We start from the raw sequence: 7,844 nt of genomic DNA, 5'->3' as shown, positions 1-7,844 counted from the left end.
TTATTTTCCCTACTTTGGAGGGAATCGTCTGATCCGTTACCAAACATACTTCCCGAGCTCTCGTCACAGCGTATTAAACAGGCGTGGCTGTTTCTGGATGGGTTGGGGGACATTCACTTAAGGGGGCCGGTGACAGCTTCACTCCAGCTGTGTTTCTGCCGCCCCGTGGGAAGACAGGAGGTTCGGGGGACAAGGGTCGCCAGTGGGAACAGGTGTTTAGGCCGAAGAATCCCAAAGAGGCTGGCGTTGCTGCCCGGATGGTGGACAGAAGCAGATGGACGGAGGCCAGGTCGCCAGCGGGGATTAAGTCTCATTAGATCAAAGCTAAGGACGGGGGGGGGGGATGGGGGGTGGGGGGTGGGGGCCCAGGGTCAGCATCGGGAATCTCTCCCGGCAGGGGTTATGGGACAAATGGCATGTGGGGCCAGCTGCGCTCTTTGATTTGGGAACATTGGAGGCTTCCTCCAGCTCACCCTCAGGGCGGGGACCAGGAGGCTCCGAGGATGAAAGGCCGGGTCCCAGCAGCCAGGTGGGTGGCCGGACCTCCGTTGCCTCCTCCTTCCCCGTCCATTGTCCTCTCGCGACAGTGGATGGTGGGCAGGACGGGCCTCTCTTTGTGAAGGTGACGCTGTGCAGGGCCAGACCGTCTGGAGACAAAGCCTCCATCGCTTACCTGGGGGCGCGTCCCTTGGGCAGGTCACCAAACCTCACGGTGCCTCGGCTTTCTCCTCTGTAAAATGGGAAGAATGAGGCTGGAGCCTATCCCCCAGGCTCGCTGTGAGGCTGCATTCCTGAAGCGGCAGGCACGGTGATCGCTGCTCAGGGAGTGCTCCCCAAGTACGCCTGATATCAGCTGCCGGGGCTCCCCTCTTCCCCGCCCGTGGCTGACCTCCGATGGTGGATGGTCGGTCGATCATTTCATCTGGCAAGGCCCTGGGGAAACCCCGCCCCCACCTTGCACCTGCCCTCCCGAGGCTTCTTACCTGCAAAGGTGATGCACCTTTGGACCGGAAGTGGTGGGAGGTGGGACTCGTTCCCCGGCCGGAGCCCCTTTCTGCCCCCCGGAGGATGTGGTCCTAAGGGGTCAGGAGAGCAGGTGCAGAGGTGGCGAGAACGGCAGAGGCTTGCGCGAGGCAGCACGGTCTGCTCAGACCCCTGCAAGTATAAAAGGGGCCTTCCACGGGATGTTCTAGAGCATGATTGTCCTGTGCACGTGCGTTTAGATACATCTCCCTCACCTGTCGTTCTCTCACTGGCCCAGCTCAGCACAGGTGAGGAGGCGTCTTCACATGCTGGGCACTGGATCCAGGCTCGAAGCTGAGGGAAGCTGTCCACAGGAAGTGGACAGTAAAAATGGGGGAGTGAGTTGAGCAGCTTTTTCGCCATAGTGTGGAAGGTTCTAGATAGGCCTATCGGTGCCCCATTTATCCAAGCAGTAACTAGGAAACTATGCTGGAGGCCGCCTTCCTTGAGTTAAAGCACACAGATCGTGGGGTGCCTGGATGGCTCAGTCCGTTGAGCGTCCGACTTCGGCTCAGGTCGTGATCTCATGGTTCATGGGTTCGAGCCCCGAGTTGGGCTCTGCACTGACAGCACGGAGCCTACTTGGGATTCTCTCCCTCTCCTCTGCCTCTCCCCCCACTCATGCACATTCTCTCTCTCTCTCAAAATAAATATATAAACAAAAAAAAAAGAACACAGGGGTGCCTGGGTAGCTTACTCGGTTAAGCGTCCGACTTCGGCTCAGGTCACGATCTCGCGGTTCGTGGTTTCGAGCCCCACGTCAGGTTCTGTGCTGAGAGCTCAGAGCCTGGAGCCCGCTTTGGATTCTGTGTCTCCCTCTCTCTCTCTCTCTCTCTCTCTCTGCCCCTCCCCCACTTGTGCTCTGTCTCTGTCTCTCAAAATAAAATAAAAACATTAAAGACAACCACACACAGTGGGGCAAGCTCTGGGGGGCTACAGGGCCCATGCACCTGCATATCCCTCGGCGCACTTAAAACCATGTTTGGCTCATAGCAGGTGCTTGATAAAATTTGCCGAGCACTGCTGTCCAGAGATCTTGGATTCCAGCATTGTCTCTCCCAAAGGACTCGACCCCACCTCCTCCTAGTCAGCTCCGTGACTCATCCACTCACATCGGAAATTTGAAACACAGTCCCTGATCTCTTCAGCGGGTTAAAAATCATCCCAGCGCCAAGCGCTCTCTTATCTGACGACGGCCCCCCTGCTCCGAAGGGCACGGCCACAGCAAGTGCACGGGGCGGAGTCCAACACGCGCTTGGCCATTTGGGCCACAAGGAAGCAAAACACGTCCCGCCCCACACCACTAAGAGCAAACGTCATGCGTTGAGATATTTATGCATTTCTGAAGAAACGTATAAATGAGTATTTGCTCATCCCTTTTTAGTCTAGGCTTCTTCGCTCCGGGGTGAAGGGAGTAAGGCCGGCTGATCATCATTTTACAGGCCAGTCATCTGAGACCCCTCCCCTCCCCAAACCCAGCGCAGAGCGGGCTCCCCACGGGCACACTGAAGGGGTCGGCAGAATATGTCAGCTCTCAAGACAGATCTTGGTCAAATTCTGACCAACTTACTAGCTGTGTGGCCTTGAGAAAGTTGTTGCCCTGTTTGTGCCTCAGTTTCCTCACTGGATGGGATAAATGGACCTGCCTCACTGAGTCGTTGGAAAAGATTAGCCACAATAATCCACGAAGAGCGCTCAAAGCCACCTGGCCCGTCCCGTGGTTATTGTTACAAAGGAGGCCCTGGCTACACCGCCCGGCCACGGCCGCCCTCCGCCTGGGGGCCCGTGAGGCCGACTCCCATGGTCACAGGAATTATTCCCGGGCCCCTCAACTCTCGCCGAAGGTCCTGTTTTGCACGCAGCTGGGTATTTTTTTGCTAAGATTCTGCAAGCATCCAGGCAGGCTCCAGGGAAGGGTCTAGGGCCCCAAGAGAAAAGCGTCAGGATCCGAGGAGCTGCCCCCTAAGCTCTCCGCAGGGTTCCGCCGGCAGCCCTGAAACGTGCAGAAGAATGTGGGGACCCCATCCAACCTGTGACAGTCCCTGGCTAGATTTCCGGTCTTTGTCAGCCGAACAAAGGCGCGTCTCCCCGCTCCCTGCACCCGGGAACTAGACCACCGTGAGCGGAGGAAAAGGAAACATAATCTGGCTGCGGTTGTTGGCGGAGAGTTCAAGAACAAACTCCCCTTTGTGTCTTCCGGCTCCGTGCAGGAGAGTGATAAAGCCAGCGAGGGGAACAGGAAAACAATTTCTTGACTCGCTCTGTCGCCTAGCTCCCTTTCCCAGGACGAGCTGCTGGAGCAGCGCTGGGCGTGGGCTGGGTGCACCCTTCTCCCCTGGGGCGTGGAGGCCGCCAGGGCGCGGCGCAGCGGGTGGGGGCGGGGCGGGATCTGGGGGCCTGGAGGGCGTCGCTCCGCCGCCGCCGCCGTTTGGGGCGCAGCCCGGAGGCCAGGCCCGCCCTATCCTGGGAGCCATCGAAAGCTCCAAAGCCTTGTCTGAGGTGATGCCCATGGTCCCACAGCTCCCAAGAGCTTCTGGAAAAGTCTATGGCCCTGCATCCTGGCCTCTCTGAGCCGGAGGAGCCCTTTCTGTGGGCCCCACCCACCCCTTGAACAGGTTCCGTTGGGGAGAGAGATCCTACCGGGTGGGACCGCGGCGCCGGCACCAAGAAAGGTCTCCTAAGCAGACCCGAGCCCCTGCCTCCACTCGCATCCTTCCACGTCTGACCTTACTCCAGCCTCATCGTGGAGGCCTATGCACTGGTGGACTCGGACTCCTTGTTCTGCATTTATTCGAGAATGTTCAAGGGAGAAACCACATTTCTCTGGACCGGGCCAAGAGTTTAGGGCAGGAGTGGCGAAGACGGTCTGAAAGGACTAGGGTGCGCGCCTTGGCAGCGAGCAGACGGAATCCGCACTCCTCCTGATCCTGGGACGGGGCCCTGGAGCCGAGCCCGTCCCGCGCAAGACGCCGGCTCCGGACCCGGCCTCCGGGTCCCGCCCGTGGCTCCCTCCGGGCGGCCCCTGCCTCCGCCCGCCCTGGCGCGCCCTCCCCCAATCAGGGAAGTGCTCGAGGGCAGGTGCTCCTGAGGTCGGGGAACAGCCGGCACAGCCCAAGACCTGCGGGGTCCCTTCTTCCTGTGGGGAGAAGCTCGGGGCTCCCCACCCGCGGCTGCCCCCAGAGCTGGAGGCTGGCGCCACGGGGCGTCTCAGCGCGCCCCCTGCTGATTGCGCGGGGCGGGGGCAATGCCACCTCCCTGGGGAGGCCCCGTTTCAGAAGGCGGAGAGGAGAAAGGCATGTGTCCCTGGCCAAAGACATCTGGTTTCGGAACGAAATCTCCAGAACGAAACAAAAACCAGCCTGGCGGGACGCAAGCATTGGTCAGCGTTCCCTCTGACTGGTATATGGCCAAGGCGGGGAAGAGAGGCCCCTGCCCGGGCCGCCTCCCTCTTTGCTGACCCGCCTCGACCGCGGGCGACCCCAGAAATCAGGTCTCCCAATGGGTCTCCCGCTTAGACAGAATCCAGGGTCCTAGGCATCTGCGGGTCCACGTGCACCCGCAAGGCCAGAGGAAGGCCTGCTCCCTGAAAGTGGCCCGGGGTGGGAAGGGACTGGGGGAATGACTTGGCCGCGGCCGCTCCCGCCCGCAGCCCAAACGCGCCCGGTCTCCTTCCTTGGGCTCCAGGCACCGAACGAGAACCGCTCCGGCCCCGGATTTTTTCAAATCACTTTTGCTGGTTTTCCGTGGCTTCCCTCCCGAGAGGCTGGGTTTCCGGCCAGCCCTCTTGCCTCCTCGCCCCACTGCTCCCTCCGCGCAGCCCTAGGGAACAGCGCGGACGCCAAACGCGCCGGGGCCCGGCAGGCTCGGTCCTCGTCCGAGTGCGCTGAGCGAGCTGCTAGGGGGCGCGGCGCCTCTCGGGTCCCCGGGAGCGCAGTGCGAATCCCGGCGCCAAGGCCCGGCCGGGCGCTCAGGTCTCCGGGCCCGAGCCCCGCCGCGCAGCTTCTGGGGGGCGCTTCAACCCTCCGAAAGCGCAGCTTCATTTATTTATGTGTTTTAATGTCGTCAACGGGCAGCTAAACGAATTGCAATTTGTAATTTTTATGGTTAATTTGAGATCTCGCTCTTGTTGGCTAATCCTGTTAGTTGGCGGCCAAACAAGGGGAAAGTCGTGTCGCCGCCGCGGTGGTTCTAACGGGCATTTTACGTGAAATGACACCGGCGGCCGGAACAAAGGGCGCAGCGCATCCGCAGGCCCGGCGGCCGCGGCGGGTCGGTGCCGGCGCCAAGCGAGCCGAGGCCCGGGCTCCGCGCGCCCCAGCCACGCCGCCCCGACCTCGAAATCGGGGGGCCCCGGTTGTGGCCGCGAGCTCCCCCCCCCCCGCGCCCCAGAGCCTCGCCCCGCGGCCCCCGAGCCGCCCCGGCCTCGCCCACCCCGCCGGGCGTCCGGGCCCTCCTGCCCTCCTCGCCTCCTCTCTGCCTCCCCGGCCGCTCTTGGCGCCGGGCCCCACGGGGAGCGGAGCGGGGAGCGGGGCGGTAGGGGAACGCCGTCCCTTCGCCCCCCTCCCCCCTCCCAGGGGCAGCCACCGTGCGGGGGCCCCAGCTCCTTCCGGCCCCCGGCGCGGCCCGGATGGGGGGGGGGGGGTCCCCGGGGCGGAGCGCGCGTCAGTGGGGGCGCTGGAGCGCGCGGCTCGGCTTGTTCGCGCGTTGTCGCCCGCGCCGTGTTCCTTGTCCCTGGCGCCTGCTCGGTGCCGTCCCAGTGCGTTTGATTGAAACGCGGCTGCGAGAAGGTGTCGAGCAGGGAACGCGGCGCGCGGGGCGGGCGGGGCGAGGCCGCCGAGAGGGAAGGGGACCCGGGCGGGGAAGGGGCCCCTGGAGAAGCCCGGGAGCGCGGCGGCGCTGCTTGCAGGACTCCTATTTTGAAATCGGCGGCTGTGCCCTCCGGGGCGCAGGATGCAAGGGTCAAGTGTCACTTCCTCTGGCAGTCAATCTCCAATATTCCTTGTAATGTTTCTAAATGGACGAATTCATTACGCGGGGGACACGTGAATGGGGAGAGGCCGCTGGCGCGCCGGGTCAATAGCGTCCACTAATGGTTCATTTTGCACAGCGGAGCGCGGCGCCGTGGAACCCAATCAATAGTGTTCACTTCCTCGCCGCCACGGGCCTAAAGGTCACTTAGGGAAGGTGGGAAAGGGCAGGCCCCCGACAAGTCCTAACTGTCTCTCCTCTCCCCCTCCCACCGGTTCCCCCCCCCCCCCCCCCCCGCGACCTCCTCCACCCTGGCGGTGGAGAACCGGGTGTCTTCCGGGGGGCGGAGGGGGTTGTAGGTCGCTTTTGCAAGGACAGGGGCTCTTCTGGCTAAGGGGAGGGCGACAGGGTGGCAAGCCAGCAGGCGGGACCGCGGTCTCTCCTCCCGCTGTTTTTCAGAGGAAGCGTTGAGTACAATGAAAAAGGGACCATCTCCTTGTCCCTTCCCGCGGGACCGCCAGGACAGGAGAGGGCTGGGGCAGGCAAAGCCCACTCCTTCCGGGGGAGGAGATTTCAAAATGATCCAGGAGAGGCAATGCCCAGAGAGGAAAGCCTGCCTCAGCTGGGTGGCCTTGAGGGCTTCCCCGAAGGGGTCCTGGAGCTCAGAGGAGGGAAGGACACCCAGAAGGCCACCCAAAAGTTTCTCCCGGGGAGATGTCAGACGGGGCTGGCTCCAGATTACAGGGTGGAACGAATTCCCTGAGTTTGGTGAAGGGAAGTAAAAATTTGCCTTCTGGAAACCCCTCCAACCCTGCCCACCGCAGCAACCAGAGAACTTCACCTCTCTTCCCTTGTCTTCCTGGGGTTCCCACGGCGAGGAGGAGGAGGAGGAAGGTCATGGGGTTCACACTTGGGGGGGGGACATCGAATGGTTGTATCTGACCCTCTGAAACCTGTGACGCTCTGGGTATACATGGCCGTCCCCCGGACACGTGTTTCTCGCGGGAGCCGTGTGGATGTCATAAAAGGCAGACTTTGCACAAACCCTGCTTGGCTGAAAGGAGATGGAAGGGGTTGGAGTCGCGGTAGGAGGTGCAGTGTGCGCTTACTTATGGGCGTCAAGGCCAAGGTCAGGGGAAGAGAGGGTCCTTGGTGAGCGACCCACAGAAAACCCAGTGAGCTTCCGCTGCTCTCTCCCTTGTGGCTGGTGGCTGGCGGGGACCCAAAGGCAGGGACAAGAAGGCATCTCCGCTCCCTTTGGATGTGAGGAGGTAGAGCGGAGTGGAGGTGAATGGCTCCGAGTTAAGACGCAGCCACCACCTGCTTGTCTTGGCTGCTAATGCGTTTCTCACCTCCCCAGGCTTCAGACATATCTATTCCCCCGAAAAGCATGCTTTTAAAGAAACTCAGATGTGAGGACTGTGGCAGTGCTGACTGTCCACAATGCATCCCGTCTTGGCTTATGGTCAGACGGTTCGTTTCCACCATCGTCTGCGGGTCTCTTTGCAGCAGGGGGTTTAAAACTGTTTGCACTTTGATTTACCTGGAAACGCACTTCCCTCCTCCAGCTCCGTTCCCCACGTGTGGCTGCCTGTGAGGCCACTTCCAAACCTCCTTGTCCTCCCCATCGGGTACCTGTGCCCAGGGAAGGCTAGAGCACTTTGCTCAATTGAAGGAAGTAACCTGTACGAATAGGTAAACGCAAGCTAAGGCAACACAGCTAAAATCTTCGGCCAATTAAATCTGACATTTTTTTTTTTTTTTTACCAAATTCCGGATCTTAAGTTATTTATTCAATCTTCAGTTATCCTATTAAAAGGACAAACATATATCCTATTAAAAGGACAAAGGGA

At 61.0% G+C, this 7,844-nt stretch overlaps 1 long non-coding RNA gene across 1 annotated transcript; it reads right to left on the bottom strand.

Annotated features, from left to right (window-relative positions):
• Positions 1-377: 377 nt before the first annotated feature.
• On the bottom strand, positions 378-5,369 carry LOC147582922 (uncharacterized). Its single transcript, XR_015243678.1, has 3 exons — positions 1,239-5,369; positions 984-1,155; positions 378-730 (listed from the first exon to the last, which is right to left on the bottom strand). It is a non-coding gene; the product is annotated as an uncharacterized LOC147582922 (long non-coding RNA).
• Positions 5,370-7,844: the final 2,475 nt, after the last annotated feature.

Source organism: Puma concolor, chromosome A2 (genome assembly GCF_028749965.1).
Source record: "Puma concolor isolate L17-30 chromosome A2, mPumCon1.1.hap2, whole genome shotgun sequence".
In the NCBI taxonomy this organism is placed as follows: Eukaryota; Metazoa; Chordata; class Mammalia; order Carnivora; family Felidae; genus Puma; species Puma concolor.
The sequence above is the reverse complement of the archived record's forward strand: the minus strand, read 5'-3'. Positions and strand labels throughout refer to the sequence as shown.